At 44.4% G+C, this 25805-nt stretch overlaps 1 protein-coding gene across 3 annotated transcripts in view; it reads left to right on the top strand.

Moving 5' to 3' along the window:
- The window catches only part of stox2a (storkhead box 2a), a 77439-nt gene that overhangs the window by 32290 nt on the left and 19344 nt on the right, over positions 1-25805 (top strand). Inside the window, exon 1 of one of the 3 annotated variants that reach the window (XM_061244227.1) lies at positions 18855-18974. The exons of the other annotated variants lie outside the window; for them this stretch is intronic. The gene's annotated coding sequence lies outside the window, so the exon portion shown is untranslated. Of the gene's footprint in view, positions 1-18854; positions 18975-25805 lie in introns of those variants that run through there. 3 annotated transcript variants of the gene reach the window in all.

Here is a 25805-nt window from a genome sequence, read left to right as displayed (position 1 = left end):
ATCAGATAGAGCAGAGATTAGCAGTGCTATTCCAGATTTTGTTTCAGGAAAATAAACGTCAACCATGAAACTCTGGATTTTGTTTTAGTAGTCATCTTGACCCAGGGAGGGCCTGTATTCCAAATGGCATCACATGCTATGACTTTAGGTGGCAGTTAAAGGCGGCAGAAGCACAGTCATGAAGTTATACTGATGTGCCAGGTCCACCTATGTGTAAAATATGCCTCCTTAGTCCTGTTAGTGATGAAGTAATGTAGGAGTTGAGGTCCAGGCTCAACTAAGAAATGAATTACCTTAAGTAAGTATCCACGTTAAAGCTCAGTTTTAGCTCTCAGTGAAAACTGTGGCCAGATTATCAATATCACTTAATACGTGTAAGGGACAGCTAGCTTCAGCTGTGCTTCAGTACAGCATCAGAGCTGTTGTCAGCTGTGCTTTGGTGTCAGATAGCACTATGCCAGCTGCTATATGCTGTCAGTGTCTACTACTGTCACCTTTCTTTCCTTGATTGGTTACCAGTTTAAATACTGCCAAAGTGAACGTGTCTCGGGTTGTTGGGTGGTTCTTTTGGTTAAAGCACCAGGCTGGTGTGCAGGGATGAGCCCCATGGTCTCTGAACAATCCGGATTGTGCCAGTGACATAGGAGGCTAGTAGCTCCTTAGGCTGATGCCGAATTGGCGATTGCATCTCTCAGAGTATGGGAGGGTCCAATAGGGGTCTGTGTTTCATTGTTATCTAGTGGTCGGTCAAGCACCCATGGACTGCATGCTAAAGCCAGGGTCTTCCTCTGACGCAAGCTTAGTTGCAGTCTGCCGTGTTAAAATAACCAGTGTGCAACACCGTGTGTTTTGGAGAAGAACTCCAGATCTCCCTAATGGGTAGTGTGATTCGCGGATGAACGCAGCTGCAGTTATATACTGTTGGACATTCCAAGTGAGGGTGGGAAATTGGACATGCATAGCCCCACATTGGGCACCAAGTAATTAAAATAAAATGTATTAAAGTGAATGTGTTACACGCAACGGGAAAATAATTGCAGCTGATTCCAGGAGATTTGCCTGCGTACTGTGCTCATGTTTTTCCAGATTGTTACAGTATTTCCTCCACATGCTGTGCTGCCAGGATTTCAGTCAGAAAGTCACAAAGTCTGCCATGTGGAAAGCATCATGGGAAAATGTTTTTGCTAAAGTTTTTAGAAGCGCTAGCACATGGAATATGTGTGCAAGGTCAAACACAGCCATGGCAGCAATGACATCACAGCTGTTTCATTTCACATCCAACACATATTCTTGTGTTTGATAAACTGCGTGATTAATACATTATAATGCCACCAAATATATTAAATGTGTTGTGCCATACTTCTGTGTCTGTGCAGATAGGATATGTATACAGCATGTAGTAGATGTATGCATGTGTGTAGATAGGATATGTATATGTGTCTATTTTGACACGCATTCCTTGCAGATTGGCTTTGCATTCCTATGTTCCCTAGCGCAGTGATATGGATGGGGTGCTTTGCGCATGGACGGTGTGCAGTAGAGAGTGTGAGGAAAAGCAGGCCACAGCAGAGGCTGGGGGAGAGAGAGTAGAGTGCGTGCGTAAAGCCTCACGCTCCGCCTCCAGTCAGCTGTTGGAGTTGTAAAACCAGCCAGCGCTATGATGAAGCCTGGGAGCTGCTGTGGAGCTGTTTCAGACGTGTGCGCGCGCACACACACACACACATACACGCGTACGTACGCACACACAGACACGCGCACACACACCCACACACACACACACCCTCTCTTTCTCTTCCCCATCTCTCGTTCTCTCTCTCTCCGGGCTCACACTATGGCGGTTAAAAATAACTGCCTACATTCTGGACGTCCCAGATGCTGACATCACTAACCCCACTCTGCAGGATTTACAACAGATGACTTTAAAAAAAAAAAAAAAAAAAAAAAAAAAAAAAAAAAATGGAAATGTGCCCACGCTTCATATCCACTACAGCGCACAGCTGATGCGCCGAGAGAGAGTGAGAGAGAGAATGAGAATGAGAGAGAGCGAGCAGCCATCTTTAAACCCTCTCTCCAGCTGGGGCTGACAGTTAAAAAGGGGAGGAGGGAGCCGGGTGCTGCCTGATTATCTCTCTGCTGTCACAGGACATGCTCTCTCTATTCTCTGCACCTCTGCTGCATTATTACTATTTAATGTGGAGGAAATATTTCAAATGTTGTATAAAAGCAAGCCAGGAGTCTCAGAAGCAGTTTTTCTGAAGGAAATGTATAGGCAAAAGAGACAAGCACGTTTAATTTTGTGATATATCTCAGTTATTGTATGCAAGTTATTTTAGACTTGGTAAGATAAGCTCTGTGTAAGTGTAACTGGGTCAACTCTAGCCGGCACACAGAACTCGTCCTTCTGAGGGGATGCTGCAGATTGCCTTTACTGCTGGCCACTGCTGTTGCCAAAATGTGGCACCTTCTAGGTCTTTCTGGAAGGGCCTGAGCACGCTCTGTTTCAGCACCATGATTACTTTTTTTGTTCATCACATCAACATCATAGCATAACATGTCTGAGCAAGATGTCTCAATAGGCAGAGAATATTGATTCAATTAAGCGATATGGAACAAGAACCTGTGGTATATCGTGGATATTGGCACAGTTAGCGGGGTGGTTCGGCACGACACGAAGCGGAGTGCCATTACACCCCCTAGTTCCGTTACGCTTTTATACAAAGGTTACCACATTTATCTTTCTAAATTTCACAAAATAAAGACAAGACAAACTTTAAATGAATGTATTTTAATGGAACTATCTTTTATGGTAAATTTATTGTTCTGCTGAACAGTAGTTTATTGGTTGCCAAGCAACGGTTTTGCTAAGGTTGTTATCCCCACTGCACTAGTTAAGCAACGGTACTAACGTTAGCTACTTGCAATAATGTATCCCCACTGCACTGCACTAACGTTAGCTAGCTTGCTTGCTTACGTTACACCTGACGACACTGTCACACAAGTAATTTGTCTTGACACTGCCAGATAACCTTCAGTTATTGAAATAATTCATAGCGTCTTTATGACAGAGTCATCATTTGCTTTGCTGGGGTTTGGCGATCTTGCTGGTATTTCGATCCAAGGACATCGCCTTAGTTGTTAGTTATTTTCTTTGTTCCTACTCCTTTCCACATCCCCGAGAAGGTTAAAGAACATTTTTAAATCACTCATTGTGTTTTACTGTGGTAACGTTAGGGTACTTGCGGCGAAATTATTATAACGTTAATTTTGGTAACAAAGTAGATAACAGTCGTCTACAAACACGGAGTAATATTAAAAGATGTGTGAACATTCCATTTAGCCGTGCGTATATCATGGATATTGGCCCGGCTGGAACGCAAACTGACCAATAGAGACGAAGGACCGGACCTATCCGTTGTATAATGTACTGTAAGTCCTCTGTAATGTAGATTTTTTCTCACTGTTAAAACAATACAATTCTCAGTCTCAGTATGAGTAAAAGAGCTAGATGTAATACAGTTTTTTGTTGTGTAGAGTACATGTATATACAGTACATATCTGCATGAAACTAAGTTGGGGATGTGATCTGTGTGCACATTGGGAGGTAACTGGAGCACAAAGCCCAGGAAAGGTACAGGGTGCGGGGGATGAGTAAGACTCATGAATGTCCTCTGTTCAGGACAAGGTAATTACAGAGTATCGGATATCTAAAGGCATCAGCAGATGCAGCATATGCGTAGGATAATTGTATAGAGCTGTATGACCCTCATGAAAAAGTGATGTAGCGTGCTCTGCTAGCACATCGAAGCTACAGCACACTCTCTCTACATTGCAGTGATGTGTCACATGGTCCAGAATCAGACATTGACTGTTAGATGTTTTTCAGCATACTTTTGGAATTCCCTCCCTGCCTGAATTGATAGGGGCATTTTCTGTAGGCTTATTGGACTCAGAAAACATGCATTTGGGAATTATTCGCCTATCCACTTAGGGCTGTGGAGGAGGGCCCCTTTGCTGCAAGCTGACATCCTCTTCGGCGGAAGGAAATGTGCTTAAAGCTCCACTTTTAGTGTGGAAAGGCAGCTGCGCTGAGAAGAATGAAGCCCAACGTGCTGTTTCCACGTGTGTCCATACCCTGCGCTTCACAGCTTGGAGTGGTGACCTCATCCCGTCTCTGCGCCAGACCGCTCTCCGAGTTTTTCCTGGAAAATTGCAATTTCATGGAGGTCAGTTTCTCGTACCTTTTGATGAATCAGTGCGGAGATGGCATCTTGTGGCCCTGAATCACTGGACTTGGGGGAACCGTCAACCTAAAAAAAAAGGAATCTAAAATCCCACGGCACCTTCAGAACACTAGAGATGTTTCAGACACTTGACCCTTTCTGGCAGGAGTTTGGTTTTAGCTGTCCGTGTTCGCCAACATCTCCAGGGTTATCACCGTGGTGACATCCAGTCTGGGAAGGTGCAAGCTCATCCTGTTGAAGACGGAAGATGACTTTGTGTTGCCAAGGCTGGTGGTCACTTGACACAAATATGACCCCCCCTGAACATAACTGTGAAAATGCATGGGTTTCCTTATTGCTGCTTGACTAGGAATATCCCCCTCCCCCCGAACCCCAGTCTACAAAATGTATTCTTCTCCAAGGTTTAGGCTGGTCTGTTTTCTTCAACAGTCCTGCAAAATGTGAGGAGACATATTTTTCCCCTTCACTCCAAATCAGCTCGCCCAGGTTGCGGTAGAGTGGAGGATCTTGGCTCCCTCCCAGAAAAGCCATTTGATTTAAATGTCTCGCTGCGCTGTTCTTTAGTGAGCGCACACGTCTTGCCACATATGTCACTTTGAATGTCTTTTGATGTTACCCTTGAAGATTTACAGATGCCCATGAGTGATGTATTTTTTTAATCACCACTTTGTCTGCTATTTTTTGTGGTCCTTCTGAATTTTGAATATGTGCACTGTTTTTCCAGCTGTTTTTCCAGCTTTTCGCTTTGTTCTCGCCTGCCAGGTGTGTTCTGTCAAGCCCTCAACATCATGCATCATGCATACTCATCATCTACCCAGTTCAGTTTTTAAATAGGCAGTTTGATATGGTTGTTCCAGTGCTGTGATTAAGTTGTAAGGGGTAGGGACTTGACTCTGGACCATAGATGTGATCGCAGGTTGCATTTTTGGGGTGGGTAGTAGGATACACACCTGGCTTTTCTCTTGAATGAGGTGCCACAACCTACATGGAGTTAACCCACTGTGTGTGTGTGTGTGTGTGTGTGTGTGCATTTCATGACCATTGGACCATTCAATAATGTAGGCCTGAAAGTACTCTTTGTGAAAACCCCCACAGAGAAAGTTGGAACAGTGTTGTTATATGGTCACATGACCAACCCCATGGATTTCAGTTACCAAGGAGGGGCCAGACAGATTCAGCCTTACCTGTTGCCGTGACCCCCACGTCCTCCTGTGCCTCCTACTCTTCCTCCCATGTCTCTAAGCTCTGCAGCTATTTCCGTGCAGATTTAGGCTGTGTCCCCAACGCTCTAAGTCATTAGTTTTTAAAGAATGAGAGCACTGCAGCCTGACGCAACATGTCCAACATCCACGAACGGGACCTTTTGTGTCGCCGCAGTGACTTGACCTCGGTTCTATTTTCAGAGCACCTGCCAGCACTGGGGAGCAGGCACTAGCCAATCAGCTGGCACCAAGAGGAGCGACCTGTTCAACAGGTGTTGTAAAACCTAATAAAGTAGTGGGCCTGCCCAATACCGGGGTACACTTCCCTGCGCTGGGACTCGATCCGTCTAAAAAAAAAAAAATTGTGAATTTCTCTTTGGCTCTGGTGCACATTGATATGAAGTCCTGTGCACTTCAGTCACCTGGGACCAGACTTTGCAAAGGCTGCTGGGAAACACAGGTTCTGTCAGTGCCCTAGTTCTCACTGAGGTGGGAGGACAAAGGGGATCATTCAGCTTCCTGGGGAGTTGGGCCATCTCCACTCTGGGGGTGAATGCAGGGTTTCTGAAACTGGGGTCAGTCAAGCAACCTGCTGTAGAGTGGATCCACGGAAGTGTATTATGGACAAACTTTCATATGGTAGGTTCTTAGATAGCCACTGTGTTGCACTCTGTTTTTGCTTCGTTTTATTATTGGGTTTCGACTTTTTGGTAATATTTGTGATATGACAGCGAGGCTTTGTAAATGGTCTAACACCTGGATGTATCCAGCACTGTCAATTGGTAACTTGTATGTATGATTTTGTATGTACCCTTTGCCCTAAACAACTGAACACTGATTGCTTTCAACTAGTGGGTCACTCTTCATTATCCTTCATAGAAAACTCTTCCTATTTTGAGGTAAATTTTTCCGTCACCCTTTGCTACACTGTGACTATGGGGCAGTGCTGTTAGTATACGCAGACATCACTCTATTACAACAGAGAGCAGAGGGGGCTTAGATTAAAGACAGGTTAAGGTAGAGTTGTGTTATTGAATTAGGGTTTATGCAGGCTCTAATGGGTGGACTGCTTCTTCTTCCCTATTTAATTAGATCATTTGCACAAACTGCTTTTCCCTGGAATCCAGTTTGTGTGTCCTGATAACCTCAATCTCCTTCGAGTGAAATTAATTCCTTGTTCACAATTCTTTTTTTTGAGGTAGAGGTAGGGTTAACTTGAAGCAGGTGACGTGATCGATGAGAGACGGTTGGGTGGAGTGGAGCACGGTGTGGTGTTTTAATAATCAGGCCTTACTACAGCACACTTGCCTGTGTGAGGACGGGACGGCTGGGGTCAGGTGGGATCCCTTTAGTAGGTCTGCTGCTTCAATGGGGTGTTGCATTGAATAACTAAATCACCACTGGCAAGCCATGCCTCTGCTCTAAATATTTTATGGGAAATGTGTTGTGTGTGTTTGTGTGTATGTGTATGTGTACGTGTGTGTATTCGCTTGTGTGTGTGTGTGTGTGTGTGTTTCTGCACCCACATGTATGGGTATTTATATACATTTGTGAGTTTGTGTGTTCATGTACTTCCCTCTTCTGTCTTCTCTGGCATGACAGGGTCCAGTGAAAATGCAACAGTACCCTAACCCCACATTAAAGCTGTTGTGTTTTTAAAGTTTCAGTTAGACACTCACTCACATAGAGCAGGCTGCCAGAGGACGAGCCACTTCTCTAGAATCACCGGGAACTAAGCTCATGTTTGCCTTCTGTCCTCTCTACTTCTTTCCAACAGGAGGTTTCAGTTTCCAGTGCAATATTACAATACAGACCTTTCATTGTTGCAGCACGGCACTTGGTCACGCCCCTTTAATGAATTTTCAGCTCTATAGATTCTGTGTCTCTGTGTACAGAGACCCAAGTCAGACAATGGAAATGCCCATGAAGTGTTCATTAGAGACACACATATTCTTTGTTCCTGAGAGCTCAGGACATTAGGTATCAAGATGTCAAGTGGCTGAAATTCACTCCTTTTGTCTAGCTACCAGTGAACAAGAGCCAGAGTCTTGGTATCTAGAGGGGTGGAAATCTAGGTTGAGAGATGTTTTGACATCTCTAGCTCAGGTTTTAACCGGATATAGCCTGGCTACATCCCAGTCGGCCAGAAAACTTTCACTGGTGCAGAATTAATGACGTAGGGCAGGATGGTTGAACGCTTAAACTCACTGACCCCCAGTTTTGTGAATTGGGGGTGGTTTTCCCATTTTCCTCTTAGTACTCCAGTCAAACTGGGCCACCATCTGTACTACAGCTTGTAGTATCTGTTTGGTGCTTATAGCAGTCTTTACCTTAGTTGTGTGTTATTGTTGTACAACATAATTTATGTGCAAGTGTTATGTCCCATGTCCTTGTACATATTGAAATAGCACACTGAAAGTATAAAATATGAACTTTTTTTAAGTTACCGTTGTATATCTTTTTATATATTTTTCTCGAAACAAAAAACTAATAGTAATAGAATAAGATTTCCCAAATATAAACTTATTTTTTGGTCACACAATCTATAAGAACTCCTAAACACAGCGGGTGACAATAAGGACCGCCCCCTTTCTCACTCCAATAAGAAATCCATATGTGTAATGTGATGATGTCAGACTGCCACGGTCATCTGGGGCCACTCAGGACGGACGGGATCGATGGCCAAAAGCAGACTGCTATTGATTTTTGTTTGTGACCTTGGCTGTTGACCGAACCTGAACTTTTATCTGCGAGGCAAAGGCTTCTCCAGTTCTGCTGAGCTGTGCAACGCAGGCTTTCAGCCTCCTTCTGCGGTCCAGCTTTTTAAAAGTGCGTCTGATTTTTCACTGAAAGTCTAGAAGCGTCGGCTAGTGCTGACCTGTTAAGAGTAACCGAAAAGGAGAGCCAGGGTGGTCTGTGCTGGACATCCTGGCCAAGAAACGGACCTCGGAAATTTTGCCAGCAACTGACCATGGATGAGCTGAATTTGGTTAAGCCAGTTAACCGTAAATATTTGGGGTTTGACTCCACATCCCAGCAACCCCAAAAGACAAGTTTCAGAGTTGCTGTAGAGCCTTTTCCACGCTAAGCTCACTCTAATCTCAGAGCTGAACTGATGCTCACCAGCTGAGGCTCTGATTGGTCCAAATCACCATTTTACTGCTGATATGCAGTATAATAGCTTTGCTCAGATGTGTGTTCCTTTATGCTGCTCCAGGTTGTAGTGGCTGATCCTACCAATCAGGGAATACTAATAATATCCCATAACACTCTTCCCGTCCTAGTGCACTTCCATATCCACTGTTGGCAAGATTCCAGATTTGCTTTTTGAACTTTGGAAAGATTAGAAGTGGAATTTTGGAATATGAATAAACAGATTCCATTGTGATGGCTGCGATATTGAGGGGAGGGGCTCAGCCAACAACCTGCATCTCTGTAGCATGCAGCGCGCTGCGGGCAGAACAGCTGTGTAGACATGCTTGTGTGTCCATGTGTGCATGTGATTGTGTATGCTTGTATGTGTGTGTGTGTGTGTGTTCAGATGCTTCAAATTTTATTTGAAAATATGGTTAACATATTTTAGATGTTGCTCGACAGATCTACTGTAGGCCCATTTTAGTTCCTGGAATGTTTTGGTCTGATGGGGGATGGGGGTGCTGTGAATGGGACGCCTGCCCTTGTTCTTCAGACTCCCGCAGGATCCTCCCTGTCTTCTGCACGTTTCCTATTTCCAGTGATGGCCGGGGGAAATACAGTCCCCCCCGAAAGTCTTGGAACACCAAGGCCAATTCCTTTGTTTTCGCAATACACTGAATACATTTGGGGCTGAGATAACAAGAGTTTCAGCTTTCATTTCCTAGTATTTACACCTAGATGTGTTAAACTACTTAGAACATAGCACCTTTGGTATCAGACCACCCAACTTTTATTTGATCAAAATCACTGGAACATTGGAGTATTTAAGTAAGTGAAAGTAAATAACACTTAATATTTGGTTGCATGTCCCTTGCTTGATGCAATAACTGCAGCAAGCCTGCGACCCATTGACATCATCAACTGTTGCATTCTTCTTTTGTGATGTTTTTCCTGGCCTTTGATGTAGCATCCTTCAGTTGTTGTTTGTTTGGAGGGGGTTTTCCCTTCAATCTCCTCTTTAGGAGGTGGAATGCATGCTCAATTGAGTTAAGGTCTGGTGATTAACTTGACCAGTCTAAAACCTTCCACTTTTTCTCCTTAATGAAGTCCTTTGCTGTGTTGGCAGTGTGTTTTGGGTCATTGTCTTGCTGCATTATGATGTTCCTCCCAATTAGTTTGGATGTTTTTGTAGACTTCTGAATTCATCCTGCTGATACCATCATGAGTTACATCATCAATAATGATTAGTGAGCCTGCTCCAGAAGCCCAAGCCATGACACTTCCTTTACCTTGCTTCACAGATGAGCTTGTATCCATCACTTTGGTTCAGGTTAATCTTGGTCTCATCAGTCCAAAAGCTTTGTTCCAGAACTTTTGTGGCTCATCTATGTACTTCTTTGCAAATTTGCGATCTGGCTATTGATGAGTGGTTTGCATCTTGTGGTATAGCCTCTATATTGCTGCTCTCTTTGAAAGGCTGTTTGAGATACCTTCCCCCCTCCCCTGTGAAGATTGTTTGCGATGTCTGTTCCTGAGCTCTTTCTTTTCCCCTTTTTTCTAAGCTCCAAAATGGCTTGCTTTTCTCCCAACGATAGCTCTTTGGTCTTCATGTTGGTTTATCTTTTCTAACAAACACGAATACAGTCTTCACAGGCAAAATCCAAGGCTAAAACGAAGAGTAGACATTCAGAACTCTTTATTGTTTAACCGATCAGTCTAACAGGACACATCTGGGCAATAAGAAGCACCTGTCACATGTTCCAATACCTAACCTAAACATTGGGTGGTCTGATACAAAAGGTTATATGTTTTGAGTTGTTTAACAAATCTAGATACAAATACCAGGAAGTAAAACTTGAAATTTGGATCTGTCATCTCATGTACACATTTTGACCTCAAACTCAATTGTCTTCAGTATATAGCAAAAACAGATTAATTGACCTTGTTGTTCCAATACTTTTGGAGGGGACTGTAGCAGTTTAAGAACTGACTTGACCTCTCGGTCAGTCCCGTCTTAAGAGAGGGTAGCATTTTCTGGCAATGACATCATCCAACACCCCAAACACACTGGACAGGCCCTTGTCCCTGCCCATAGTTTTGTGGGTATTGTGAGTATCCCTCCTCTTCTGAGTTCATAGTGACTAATCTCTGGGGTCATCCCTCAGATTCCATGCCTTATTGGGCATTAACAGAGGGTGCCTGTGTACTGTGCTGGGTTTATGCACAAACCTTGTTATTATCCCTTCCCCTTTGATTGTGTGTGTGTGTGTGTGTGTGTGTGTGTGTGTGTGTGTGTGTGTGTGTGTGTTTAAGCATGCAGAAGTATGTGTGTGTGTGTGTGTGTGTGTGTGTGTGCAGAGGTGTGCGTTTGTGTATGTGTGTGTGTATGTGTTTTTTAGTGTGCGCAGCTGTGTCTGTCTGTGTGCCTGCGTGCTTGTGTGTGTATGCCTGTGTGCATGCTTAAAATGCCGTGGCTTTTCTGCTGAGTTGTAAGTTGTGTTCAGGCGTTTCCCCAGGATGCAGTGTGTTACTCCAGGGCATTTGCTCTTGTGCAAAAAGACAAGGACAACTGTGCTATCTGAAACCATCCCTCCCGTCCAGAGCAGCCCTGTGCTGTCCAGTCATCCGCGGCCCTGTGCAGCTGCCATGCTCAGGACTGGATCAGTCAGGGACAGACACTGGATCGCACCAACACGCTGTCAAACCGCCCCTTTTCATATCGTTTTTGAGTTAGTCGGTCTCCGGAGTTATTTCTGGGATTGCAACTGTCGCATAGTTTGCAGCGAGCTTGGAAACAGCTGCCGTGCTTTCTGTGACACAGATACCAGATTTACAGAGGAGTGGCAGTTTGTTTTTGTTGTTTTGTTGCAGGACATCAGAGGTTGTACCCTTTGACCCACCCTCTAACTCCCATGAGCAGCTCAAATTGGTTGGCATTAGCGTACTATCGTTCAGTGTACTGCCCTGATTTCATGCCATGGATGTGCCCTGTTTCAAAAGCCCTGCACATTAACTAGCATGCACAGAAACGTGGAAGTTTGTGGCTGATCTTATATGTTCCAAACTGTAGTACGTTGAAATTCCACAGATGAGTACTTGCATACCTGGGAGGACTGAGAACTGAGAGTCCCAGCATGCACTGAGGCATATTTTATCCCTTCCTGTCTTTCCCAGAAGTCCACAGCTGTGATGCCGCTGACACATGCTTATGTGGCTTTAAATAATATTAATAATTAATAATTAATAATAGCTATCTTTATTTTAAGCTGTTGCCCAGGTGTCTTTGTCCAAATGTGGCAGTTAACAAATCCTGCTCCACTTACCTGGTTGCAAAATATACACATACATTTATTTTGTTGCATTGTTGTAACTTTTGGTGGCCATTGCATATTTGTTGACGGGCTTTCTATAAACTTGTCTGGATGTTTAATAATAAATATGCTTAATATGCTTGATGGACATGAGAAGGTGATGTGTTCCAGTTTCGTGCACAGTAGGGTCCAGCGATATTTCTACAAATGGATATTTTTCGATATGAAGCTCATATCGACATTGACAATATGACAGTTTCACTAATATTGAACATATTGAATACAGTAAAATATTGTTTCACAACAATCCTTCAATTAAACATTGTCATCGTGTTAAGGCTATGGTACTATTCCAATCCCAACCTAATACAATCCTGGTTTCATTGGTGCATGTTAGGAACATTAGCTCCACATAGCTAACTAATTGTTATCTAACCATGTAACCATTTACAGTACATACGATATTGAATATTCAATTAATTAGATATTTCCATAAATATATTGATGTTGCTGGACCCAATGCACAGACTTGGTGGTCGCCATGTCACCAGTATGCTTGACTGTCTTTACCAACAAGTGTACCTGTGTGTGTTCTTCTGACACAGTATGTGCACACACACACTGATACACACACATCCACATATTGCGGTGGTTTAGTAGTTTTGAAGCTGGCAAAGCACGGCAGTTTTTTTAGTTTGAGTGTATCTTCGGCCATAATTACCTGTTGCTGCATTTGGAATGTTGTCTGGTTCCCTGAATATCAGTAGTAATTCTTCCTCAGGTCCCCTTCAATGTGAAAGGTTTCCAGACAGGCAGTGTTAGGTGGACGAGCCCTGTTCTGCTTTAAGACCAGCCTCCTTTTCGAGCTCCGCTGTAGAGACGGCTCTCGCCACGGTGAGATCACCGTAGACATGAATCAGGTGACCTGCCGCGTGCTGTCCTTCTGCTGGCAGGTTTCTGCGCTTGTCCGCTTTGTTCCGGTCATGGACGTGCTAATGAAACGGAATATCAGAAGTCTCTCTTTATGGGGGGGGGGGGGGGGGGGCATGTTGCTGCATGCTCCCACACAAATTGTGTTTTTATTGTTCGGTCTTTTGTTTTCTTTAAAAGATTTCAGCCTAACCTCACAGACTCGCTTGTTTTTGATGTTCGGGCGCAAAAGGCAGGGGTTTAGGAAGAGGGGTGAGACGAGAACGAAGCTGCCGTCGATTTTATTTCTCGTTCTGCAGCCTCCTCACTCACTCAACCCCCCCCCCCCCCCCAAACACACACCCCCTGCCCCCTCTTTGTGCAGTCCTCCCAGTGAGTCAATTTGCCTCCTACCACCCTCTAGTGTTACATCACATGAAATAACACTTTCAGTGCAGATTTAATTAGGATGACATCATTTCACACGTTCACATTCGCCAGCTAAATATAAACACCATTGTAGAACATGCTTCTCCGTAGGCGTTGGTCTCTCTTGGATTTTTTTATCTTTTTTTCATCTTTGTTCCTGCGAAGCCAGAAAACTTTTCCTTTTCTCAACCTCCACCCCTCACCCACCTGACAGTGAGAAAATTAGCATATGAAATAAATGGTGTCGGATTCCTTTTTTAATCTGGGAAAAAAAAAGATTCTCGCTCGACTCCACTGCTGCTGACTGAGTTGTGTGCCTCAGAGATTGGGAAAGATGTGCTTAGAGCTTGAGTACCATCGTGCTGATTTAGGCTCTGTCTGACCCTTCCATAATAAGATCCATTTTCATCCCTTACCAGAGTATGTGTTTATACCCCCTATGTCAAATCCTGTAAAGGACATTTACGTTTACGTTAAGGAAATGCGATTTCTTCATTCATTCAGATATACATTTTCATTGTTATCAACAGAGATGTAATTCAAACAGTTCTAGAACAAGACAAATAGCTATAGCTACGTATGCAAGCAAAACATGCAACAAATTTCCAGTTCTTCCTTGCTGACATTTGTAAGAGGTAAGTCCGTGTCTTTCTGTCATCGCAAGGACCTTGCGATCGCTGGTTCTTCTAAACTCAGTGAGAACACATGACCTATCTTCAGTAAACCTAGCTTTGTTAACGTATCTGCTTACTCTCCTGGTTCGGCTTAATTTGTGTCACCTGATTGAGCACCCTTTTCTACAGCTGCCCTTCTCACCATAATATTCTTGTAAGTCACTTTGGACAAAAGACATCCTTCCAAATGAATAAATGTTAATGTATTCCACTAACACTGGGGTCACCACACACACAATCCAGGCTTGTTGCCTGAAACGGGACTGCATGTCCTTGAGATTTAAATGTGTGTGTGTGTGCGCAAGTGTGTGGGTGCTCGCGCACACGTTTAGATTTTTAGGTTAGGAGGCCAGACTTGTCAATCAAGTGTCTGTACACTTGTATTGTGGAGAACCTGGAGGAACATGAGTAAGTAGTGATCAGTATTTTGGTGTGCTGAGATATTGACAGACTATCACAACCATGTCTGGTTTCCGGTGGTCTAAAACCGAGTATAAGCTAGACTTGCTGTTCATTATATGAGTTTTCCATGTAGTCTACTCGGAATATTCCCATTACTGCCACAGTGAAATATGAAATATGACAGTAGATTAGGTCAGAAGTGCTGTCAGGACTTTAGGCCACGGTTATAAAATGTAAAATGGACCCATGTTGTTGAGGGGCTGTGAGTTGATGGTGTAGCAGGTATTCAGGAAGTGCTGCAAATTGGAGGAGTGCCGACAAGCACATGTTCTGCTCCAAAGCATGCAGTGTGAAGCCACACGTCTTCTGACACTGCTGCTCACAAGTTGGGCCTGCACGGAGATGAGTCGGAGGAAGATGCTTCACAAGCAGCTTACCCGGGAAACCTGCAGGATCCCTGCTGACCGGGCCTTCCTTAGCCCTTAACCCTTAACACTTCACCCTTAACACTTAACACTTTTATGCATCACCCTGTGGAGCTACTGGCCACAGTTAGCACTGACACAGTCGGGATCCTATACCAGACCGTGAGGCCCATCCATGCACTGGAACGAGAACGGTGCCTTAGCCAGCCCTGCTGTAAAATCCAGCAACAGTCATATATACAAAAATTTGGACACCCCTGGTCAAAAAGCCTTTTACAATTAATATCTTAGTGAACAGAAGCAAACCTGAGCTGTAAATGTTACAGAGTTAAACATGAGATTGCTTTTTATTTTCATTTTTACTGTTTATAAACTATAAAAAATGAAAAGGGCCCTGTGCAAAAGTTTGGATTGTTCTTTGTTACTTTTTAAAAAGATTACTAAGGCCCAAACTCCAGTGATTTACTCGTTGGGCTTCAGTGAGTCAGGTGAATATAATTCCAGGGCTGAACTTTTAATTCAAGTAACTCCATGACTAAAGTAACCAACTGCAGTGACAATTCTGTCTGGTCTGTCTGGGTTCCTCTAAACAGTTGTCCAAATATGTCAGAATGAAGATGGTTCATTTCTACCAAGAATGAGAAGGCTACAAAAAAAATCACTTAACGTTTCAAACTGCCTATTTTCACTGTCTGAAACATTATTAGAAAATAGTAGATAAATGGAACAGGTGAAGTCAAGAAAAGGTAAGAAAATGTTCAGATGGAATGGCCCGGGACCTGGTGAGAAATGCTCAGAAGAACCCACACATCACTGCAAAAGAGCTGCAAAAAAGATGAACAGACACAGGTCTAGCTGTTCACAGGATAACAGTACACCATACTTTACAAACAAAGATCTACATGGCAGAGTTGCCGGAAAGAACCCTTTCCTACGACCTCAACACAAAATTAAGTGTCTGAAGTATGCAAAAAAAAAAAAAAAAAAGTGAAGCCTTTGTAGAGAAGGGCACCTTGCCAACTGTTAAGCATGGAGATTGATCTATTATGCTTTGGAGTTGGGTGGCAGCTGGGTGCACAGGAAATACTGTGAGAGTGGAAGGAAGAATGGATTCCACCAAATATTAAGAAAATATAGAGGCTATTTTTCGAAGGTCAGTGAAGACATTGAAGTTGAAGAAATGTTGGATATTCCATTAATACAAAGATCCCAAGCATACCTCAAAATCAACCATGAAGTACATCCAGGAAAGGCAGATGAAGGTTTTGCAATGGCCACCACATTCCCTACACTTATTATTGAAAATATGTGGTGAGATCAAAGAATAGTTCTCAGCTAGTTCACCAGGAAGAATGGGGGAAAATTCTAAAATCGAGAATTGAAAGACTCTTAGCTGACTATAGGAAGCGTTTGCTAGTTGTTATAGTTGTTATAGAGTTACAAAGTACTAACTGACTGGGCTCCCAAACTTTTGCACAGGGCCTTTCTCCTTTTTTATTATTATTTTGAAACTGTAAAAAATTTAAATAAAAAGTAATCTTACATTAAAATTTGAAGAAATGTTTCATGTTTAACTTTGTAAACATGATCAGCTGTTCAAGCTAGTCTAGCTGGGTATGAGTTGGTCAACCAGCTCGTCCTGGTAGCTTGCCAGTTCAGGGCTGGTCTGAACTGGTCACCAAGCTACCAGCTGTTTCAAAACCTAGCTTGAGCTGTTTTTTCAGCGGGGAGATGTGTTACCAGCTACCCTGTTTTGTTTTGTAATCCAGAAAAGGTCTAACTTTGAGTGTGGAGGCCCTGATAGATTACCCAGCATGTTACACCTAGAATCCCCACTGCTCCATTGTCATCCCTGGTGGATGAGATGTCCCAGGTCACAACTATTATTACAACTCTTCTACAGCAAGTTGCAAGGTTGGGTGAGGTCATGGTGAATAACAGCACTGTCATGGTTTTGACTATCATTGTTTTTTTAAGCACCCTCACATCTCAACTGTCCATACCCCCCTCCCCCACCAAAAAAAACAACAACAGTTTAATGTTAAATGTTTTACAAGCCCTGAGGAACCCCCAGGATATGTTTGTGGTGTTTCTGGCCTCAGATAAACCACCTGTTTGACTTGAGAGTTTGACATTTGAGTCTCTAAAGGGAAGTGGGCGGATAATAAACAGAATTTGTGTACCCTTGACCACACCTGTCTGTCCTTTATCAAACAAGGGAGTGGGAGATGCCATTTTGTCAGTCAGGATTCTTATCCAGATCCTATCTTTAGCTTTAGCACTAAGCATAGAAATTGGAGACTCAAATAACAAATGCAACTTGTTTTTGCTTGTCTGGTTTAGTATTTTCTTCGGAGTAAATGAGTGACCAGGGGAAGGGTCTCTCACTGACCCTGCCTGGATGTTTGCTGTCTCTTCTCATGGGAAAATAGGTCAAGACAGAGAAAGACTGTGATGTTTCTTTTTGTTGTTGTTGCTTCTGGGAGGTGAGGCTAATCACAAATAGGCTGTGTGGCTTATTGTGCTCCTTGTGGTGGGGCGTAGAGGGAAGATGCAGTTGGTGGGAGAAGTTCAAAAGCCCTTTGTGATGTTAGAACATCTGAGAACATCCTGAGGAAACACTGTCTGGTTTAATTTCTGTGGTGGAGTGTGTGACTGGAGAATGCTTCCTGGGTCAAGCCCTCAAAAATGTGTTTGACACTTCCCAACCGTTCTCAGGCTCAAATTACACCTCACCCCCCCCCCTCTTAAAAAAAGCTTGACCCTGCACAGTTTGATATTGCACTGTACCCACACCCCCTATTGTCACTCATACAAGTGAAGGTTGTAGCGGTGTTGAGTTAGCCTTACTCTGGCTCTAGTGCTGCTAATGCTAATGCTATCAGTGCCTGAACACAAACATGGCTCAGGCCAGTTCAGTCAGTCAGACAGGCAGACAGCCAGCACACTGAGAAAGAAGATGCCCTCTTGGATCTGACATAATATTGAGTTTTTTTGTGGTGGAGGGGGGAAGTGGGGGTGGGTTTGCTTAGAGCTACAAGGCATGCTTATAGAATCTAGAGCATGTGATAGCTGTAATTAAGTAAAACGTGAGTACCGTAAATCTTCTGCTGCACATTGGGGGGGGGGGGGGGCTTTACACACACCCCCTCTGTCCCCACCCCTGTCCCCTGCCACCAGCACCACTCACAGATGACCGCTCAGCCCCTCCCCCTCCTCTTCACACCCGCTCGCCGTATTAACAGCTTCGTCACAAACCGCTGATCTGATCCCCGCCAGCGGCAGCCGGGGCCTGCTTCCCTGCACGATGATGTCATCGCACTGTGACGGCGAGCCGGCCTGGACAAACAGGGGGAAGGCGGAGGGAGCGCCAGCTCTCGGCGCGTGAAAGAAGGGGCCGCTTCGCGTCGTTTTCTACCTCCCCGCCCGAGCGCTGAGTGCCGCGGTGGCTCCTGTCTTGTCCTGGGGTAATTAACGCTGCCCTGGCATCTCAGTTTTGACCCCTCCCCAGGGGGAAGGTTTTAGGTTCTGTCCTCTTCTAATTAGATAACAAAGAGATCCCGCCCACCCCAGCCCCCATCGCCACATATGCTCACGGCACCGACAACACAGGCTGGGAAGAGCACGCTGTCGCACGCACTCATCTGACACGACGGCACAGAGGAGGTGCAGGGGTGGGGGTGGGGTGCCAGGCTGGTGGTTGTGTGGGGGGGGAAGGGGGTCTGGTTGGACGTGCTTTTGCTGAGTCTAGCATGCAACGCACCGGCCTCAATTTTTCATGAGCCGGGAGTGAGTGAGTGGGGAGAGAGAGGGTTAGGGAGAGGGAAAAGGAGAAAAAAAAAAAACCTGGTGTAACAAGCAACCAAGGAACCAGAGGGAGCAACTGGGATGCGTTGCCATGACGACCGGTTCAGGAGGCCGCCCACTAGCTTGTGTGTTTGTGTGTGTGTGTGTGTGTGTGTGTGTGTGTGTGTGTGTGTGCGCGCTCGTGTGTCTGTGTGTGTGTGCGCGCTCGTGTGTCTGTGTGTGTGTCAGTGGGCATTACTGGGAGGGAGCTTTAGAAAAAAAAAAAAAAACAGTGTCTGCCGAGCCTCGACGTGATTGGTCACACCTCTCTTGTCTTTGTGTGGACCGGAGCATGCTGGGTAAAAGCCCAGAGTGAATGCTCATTTGTCTGAAGACTGCAGCTAAAGAGCTGCCTTTGAATATGCTGGGGTTTGGCAGGGGAGTCTGAGGAACAGCCAAGGTACTGAATATCTTATTACTCTCTCTCTCCTCCCTCTCTCTTATCCTCCCTGTCCTTTTCAGCGTGCGTTAATTAGACGCCGCTACACGGCGCTGACAGAACGTATTGTAAAACACTGGGGGTGGGGTTGAATTGAAGGTGCGTGTGGACAAAGAGCACTGCCTGCGTGCGCAACTGTTTACTACTATGTGCATCCTGTGTGGATTTTCTAAACATTTTACTCTCCCGGAGTTACTCCCTGCAGTAGAATAAGGAACTCTGCAATAAAAGCCAGGAACAGATCTCAGATGACGCTTTACCCCCCCCCCCCTCCCCTCCTCCTTTTGGAAACCTCCCCCCTTCCAGCCTGTTTTGTGCTCTTGGTTTGCGGCTTCCGGAAGCTTCTGCCGTCTGTCCCGCTGGCGTGAACATGGGGACGGTACGTGTGCAGGAGTGCCTGGTAGGGGGGAATTAGGGGTTCATCCCACTCACCTCCTGTTTAAACGAGGCTGAAGCGGCCATCCGTTAGTTCAGCCATGCGTCTCTGCTGGAGACCGCACGGCTGTGTGTTTTCAAAGTGCCCGCATCCCCCCCACTCTCTCTTTTGCTCTCTCTTGCTCTCTTTCGCACTCCCCCTCTTTACCTCTGTCTCTTTTGCCGTCGTGGCAACGCAGCGGGGAAGGTGCGACAGCTTGGGGTTGAGCACTCACCATCTGAAAATGTCTACTCCTGCTTCCCTCCCTGGAGTAACAAAGTGTAAAATCCCATGGTTCTCTCTCTCTCTCCCTCTCTCTCTCTCCTCCCTCCCTCTCGTGCATGAATGAGGTAATTTCCTCCACCGTCTCATCTGCGTCTCATCTTCTCTGCAGAGAAAAGTGCGTATGTGTGTGTACAGTATGTGTGTGTATGGTGTCTTGAGACATGTTTTAGTCGCGTGGTGGATTTGAGACCTTCTCATATACCCCTGCCCCTCCCTCCCCTAACATTCATTTATCATTTGTTTTCCCCCCTCTTTGCGTTTGCTTGTGCAGTTGTCAGGGTGGTTGCTGGTGAGAAGAGATTGCTATGTGTGTGACATACACTCGTTAGCAGCTCAGTGATTGTGTCCCATGCAGTGTTCACGTTGCTGACATAATGCAAACACAGGGACTTGCTCATGCATTTAAACTGAAGGCAGATGCTTTATTTTGGTAGAGCCAGGTGAAAGGCCGACTTGTAATGCTGTGTCATTTGTTGCTGGATCTTGCAGATAGTCGGTCCTAATGGGCTAAATGTCGGCTAATTTGGAACCTCCTCCTGGTTTTAATAATGAAATCTATTTTAAGGACTAGTTTGAATCAGAGGGTTTGTTTGGAAGACTCGCTTCAGCAATAACATGTGCCACCTAAATGTCAAACTGTGACATCTGTTGCGTGTGTTGGTGTGTGTGAGTGTGTGTGTGTGTGTGTGTATCTGACCATCTTTTTCCCTGAATGAGTGTTCTCTGATCTGCCCAGCAAATTGAGCACATGCATTCAGTTATTTGTAATGGATTTGACCAGTACATGACTGCCCTGTTGAGGTTAGGAAGTTTTGCCTGACGCTAGCCTTCTATGTATATTGTTTTGTGGAAAAAGTCTACCTTTGCACTTTTTTTTTTTTGTTCCAGCACTTGCCTGTCTATAATGAGGTATCACACCTGCGACTCTAACAGTTAGCCTGTATGGAAAACTGAGGTAGCAGATGAAAAGCATTGTATTTAGTCTTCTATGTGCAAGTATCCAGTTATGCTCAGTTGGTCCACCTGTGTCCATCTCCCTGCTTCTCTGTACAGATCTCTGGTGGACCTGCCATGAAGGTAACAACTGTCTGCTCAATATAGAAAAAAATGCTTTGCATGTCTGATCGTAAAGACCATGAAAGAAAGGATTACAACCCAACTGTCATATCCATCGTGTGTTTCAGACCATCATACTCAAAGCATCTTGGAAATGTCCTCCTGTCTTGCTGACACATTGTTGTAGCTATAGTGGACTGTGGGTGCAAGAAGTGTAGCTACACCAGTACAGAAAGGACAGTATAGTTAAAACTGGATGTGAATAGTGTTGGTGTCAGTACAGGATTAAATGCTTAAATCATGTGTGATGGCATTTTTAAAATCACCGTCAGTCTAGCAGTTTCCTAAATATGGGGCAAAACTTCTCAAAACTTCCAGTGACGTCACCAGCCTGTGTTTTTTCAGAAGGTATAATTTAATATTTCATATAAGCAATTAATCCAAACACGATCAACTGAAACAAGCATGACAGTGCTCCTCTAAAGTTTGACGCTAATACAGGAAGTGTGGGTGCAGTGGTTGTCAGTACAGGAAGTATAGTTAAAATTGGTTGTGAATACAGGAAGTGTTGGTGATGTTTGTGTCAATACAGGAAGTATAGTTGAAATTGGAAGTTTCGGTGTCAGTTTAGGAAGTATATTTAAACTCCGATATGAATACAACAAGTGTGGTGCTATACGTATGAATACAGTTAAAGTCAATTTCTTCCATTTTTTTATTAGACGCTTAAAATGTACCACATACAATACAAGTACAAAGAAGACTAATAAGTGACCAATCAATAAGTTAAAGTTGAATGTGAATACAGAGCATGTGTGTTCTGTGGGTGTCAGTACAGTAAGTATAGTTACTGTGGGACAGGAACAGGATATACAGAAAGTGTGGCACCTGAGGTCATGACTATAGGAAGTTTAGATATTGTGTGATTTGAGTATAGGAAGTCAAGATAAACTATGCTTGTATACACAATATGTAGCTAAAGAGTGCAGTAAGGTCACAGGTAGAGCTAAAATATCCTGTTAGGGCTGGTTCAAGGGACTGCTAGAGGTTTTCTGTGGTGATGGGACTCTTCTCAGGCTACGGCTTGAATTTGTCTTGCATTCGCTACTTTGTATTCCATCTCCTCTTCCATCTATTCCTTCTCTCTTATCCTCCACCATCTCTCCTTTCTTCATTCACCTGTCCTCCCTATCCTGTCCTACCCATTTGCTCTCATTTTCTCTCCTCTCCTTCCTCACTCATTTTGGAGTGGTGAAGTTGAACGAGACTGGTCAAGTACATTCTGTCCAGGTGCCGTTCTCTTCAAAATCAATAAGCCTTTCAAAAGCGTCACCTTGTCCCCCGTTGTCTGCGCTTCGTTATGTGTCGATGAGGTCCTTGTTCCCGATGCTTACCTGGATGAAAGCGTGTTTGAGAAAGGTGTCCCAATGTCCCAGCAACCTCTTAAGCTATATAGAAATCTGCATTATTCAGAGATTGTAAACATTTGTACAATCTGAATTACTGTACACAGCAGAGCAAGGACACGCTGGTAATCAAGATTCACTCTGTGCTTCTGTAAAACTGAAGCTGGTTGGAAAGGACAAGCTTCAACAGGCTGTATTAAGATTTAAGATTAAGATTGGGTAGAAACATTGTCTTTGGTATTCTGGATGATGGTGGCTTTCGGTCGAATAACAAAAATGACTGAATGAATTACTTGATTAAATATCAAGCAATCGAAGATATAACAAACAAGCTGCACAGTGTTGTTCAGAATCACCATGGCAACCCCCACTCATGACTTCACAGTACCCCCTGACCCTCTGCGCTCTGGGCAGAGCTGGGATTAGCTGCAGCCTGTGACTTAGAGGTGAGGGAGCTCCGATGAGCAGTGGTCTGTTCTGCAGGGCCCACACACAGCGATTCCTCGTGATAAACCAGGTTGTGAGGGTTCTTAGATGACCCCCATTGAATAACCTAGTAAAGGCCCACCCACACCAAGAACTATAACTATAACAATAACTATAAATACATATTTTAAAAAAACGAATTCTAAGTGGATGGAGTCCACATCACAACTAAAACGACAGTGACAAACAATATCATTGGAATCACTTTCAGAACTATTTTTTCCAGCTGCATGAGCGATGAAACACTGACAGCCAATTAAAATCCATCCAAATTTATAGGGCATCACATTCAAAATGGCAGATGCCATAGCTGAGAAACTATTTACAGAAGGTTATCATTTATCAGTGCGGATGCTCACATTGTTATCCATATACTTTGTTCTTGGTGTGGACGGGCTTCAACACAGAGGAAGTCATGTGGGCAGGTGTTTGATTTTGAAAAGGGCAAAAAGATTGAGTACTTTTATTTGAATGACAAAACAAGAAAAAGAATGTATCAGTGAAGAATGCATGAACTGGCCATAAACTTTGAATTTTGTCTTTTTATAACAAACAAATTCAATTATTTGTATTAAACTACAGGGATATATTGGGAAACCATGGTGATAAAAGCCTGAATTGGTTGAAATCGCCACAAGAGCCTCAATCTATTTGTTTTGGAGGAAAAAAGGGATGTTGGTGCGTGTGTATGTGTGTGTACATGTACACGTGTGTGTATGTGTGGGTAGGCCGGGTGTGTGTCTACGTGTGTCTGTGCATCCGTGTGTGATTTCATTGCAAGTGCATTCCAGCATGAGCCCTGCTCGCACAAAATGGAAAACATTCGGCCTTTGCCCTTTCATCCAGTTAGCAATTCATGGAATGTCAGAGGTGAACCTCCTCTCATTGGCCTTCTCCTCTGAGCTACTGTCACTACAGCAGCCAATCACAGAGCTCCCTCAGTCCCATAGCTCTGTACATTGCTGGGGGGCACCGCACTTAGTCCCTGAACGGCAGGTTTTAACCCCGGTCATACGGTTATTCAGTGACACTTTTCAACACCGCTCAGCAGCACTGGATAAGCCTGCCAACAGACCTAAAGTTTAAATAATTTACTTCATCAGGGGAAGCTGTCTTAACATGGCAATATAATGGAAACTCTGTGTTGATATATATATAATATATATAGTATAGTAAGTACAGCCTTTGGTACTGAGCCCTCATCAGAAGGTCTTTGTAAAGCCATATGGAAGCTTGACTTATTGCTGAAAGGAAACAATTGAAAATAATTAAGACATTTACTGTATTTGCTTACCTTCTTTTGTCAATAGAAATGTGCCCTGGATTCTGAAGTTGCTGCTGAGATGATTAAATTATCCCTCTTTCTCAATGAAAGCTGTGTTTAGAACCTGAACACCACATGTGGAGTTTGTGACGATTGCTCTGGTATAGAAACAGCTTGACATGCTTTCAGCCTTCATGATTGCCTGCACCCCGTTACCCACAATCCACTGCTGATAACAATGATGAAAAAACAGAGAAGCAAACAAGGCACACTGTAGTTTTATAACCCAAGGGGAGTTTTAAACAATTATTTTCCAGGGCCAATTGCGGTCACTCTGTTCACAAGGCCAATTAGCCTCAGGATAGTACTGCGTGATTAGCAGGTGGGCTAAAGACTTTAGTCCAATTAAAGGCTAGAACATCAGTCAAATCCCAGGAGAGCCGGTGGGAGTGGCACTTTCACCTGTTGCGCCCATCTCCAAATAAGTTTTTCAGAACTTAATTGTGGTTACCTATTCCCTGTATGGGGCGTATCTGGTACTGAATTTGGGTGTACGCAACACTTGCAGTATTTATCTGATTTGTTTGAGCCAACTGCTTAATACTGAGAACTTTCAGCTGTGGAGTGTCCCTGAATTATCTATTGGCCTGAGCTTGACTTTATGGTAGTGCCATGAGATGAGCTATCTGACTTAAGTGAAGAAGCCATGTTGTGGATGCTTACGTTTACAGTTTATGCACACGAGTCGATGCTGCTCCCCGATCTTGTTGGGTCGGTGCTGTGGTGCCATTGAGTTCAGGCTGAGACCTTGTGCTGCAGCATGACCTCACTTCACACGGCAGGCCCGATACTGGAGCGTCAGCACCTCATGCGGATCTACTTCATTCAGTCCTTTTCCAGGGTGACATTCCCTGTTCCTTCAGCTCGCCCATCCCCCGGGTTTCTCCCCCGGCACCACCACCATGGAGGTGTCTGCCGATTGCCAGCACAGCTGTTTAAAGCAAGGTCACACACACCCACACACACACACACACACACACATGCGCTGTTGTCCTGTCGCTCTTTCTGATTGGCTGCTCCCCTCCTCCCCTCCAGTGTGTGCAGCTGGCTGTCCCAGGCTGCTGGGGTGATCAGCGGTCTAGCACTCTCAGCGCTCTCCTGCTTCTTGATGCGAGCTTTTCTCTCTCTATCCAGATCCTCTGCTGCACCTCCCTCTACCCTTTATTTCAATCTCTCCATTCTTGTTTCTTTCATACTCTCCTTCCATGAACATCTCCCTTTCCTTCTTTCTCTCACTCACCCTCTCTCTTTCTCTTGTTCTCTCTCTCTCTCTCTCTCTCTCTGCCTCTCTTCCTCCCATAGTATCTCCTTGGATGGTTCTATCAACCTCACAAGACTGACAGTCTCACAGCTGCCCGACTGCCATTACTGGCTTTCTGTTCCCCACAGCATACCTGACTGTCTCTGGGCCTTCTTTATGAAAGTTTTGTCAGTGCCAGGAGTAATTTTGTGCTGTGTGTCTCGTATCTTTCCACTTCCTGCTTCCTGAGTTGTTCTGACCACATGTTCTCTTTGCTGTGGCCCTTGGTGCACCAGGGAATGTGTTTCAGAGCTGTTAACCCTATAAGGTGTGAGATAACTAATATGTGATTAGAATATTCTTAAGTGAATGTTTTAATGCTGATGTAGCAATCACTACTGGAAATCTTGAACGTAGTTGAGTTCTTGAACATACATTATCAGATTTTCTCACGGGAAAACCTCTGATTCTCTCGGGAGCTCACACTTTGTAATACCAGATTGTGAGAACTGATCGGATGATAGCATAGACTATACCGGCTCCCGACCAGATCCGAAAAACTTAACAGAACCACCTTCTG

The sequence above is a fragment of the Conger conger genome, chromosome 6 (assembly GCF_963514075.1).
Source record: "Conger conger chromosome 6, fConCon1.1, whole genome shotgun sequence".
NCBI lineage: Eukaryota > Metazoa > Chordata > Actinopteri > Anguilliformes > Congridae > Conger > Conger conger.
This window is presented reverse-complemented; position numbering and strand designations above follow the sequence as displayed.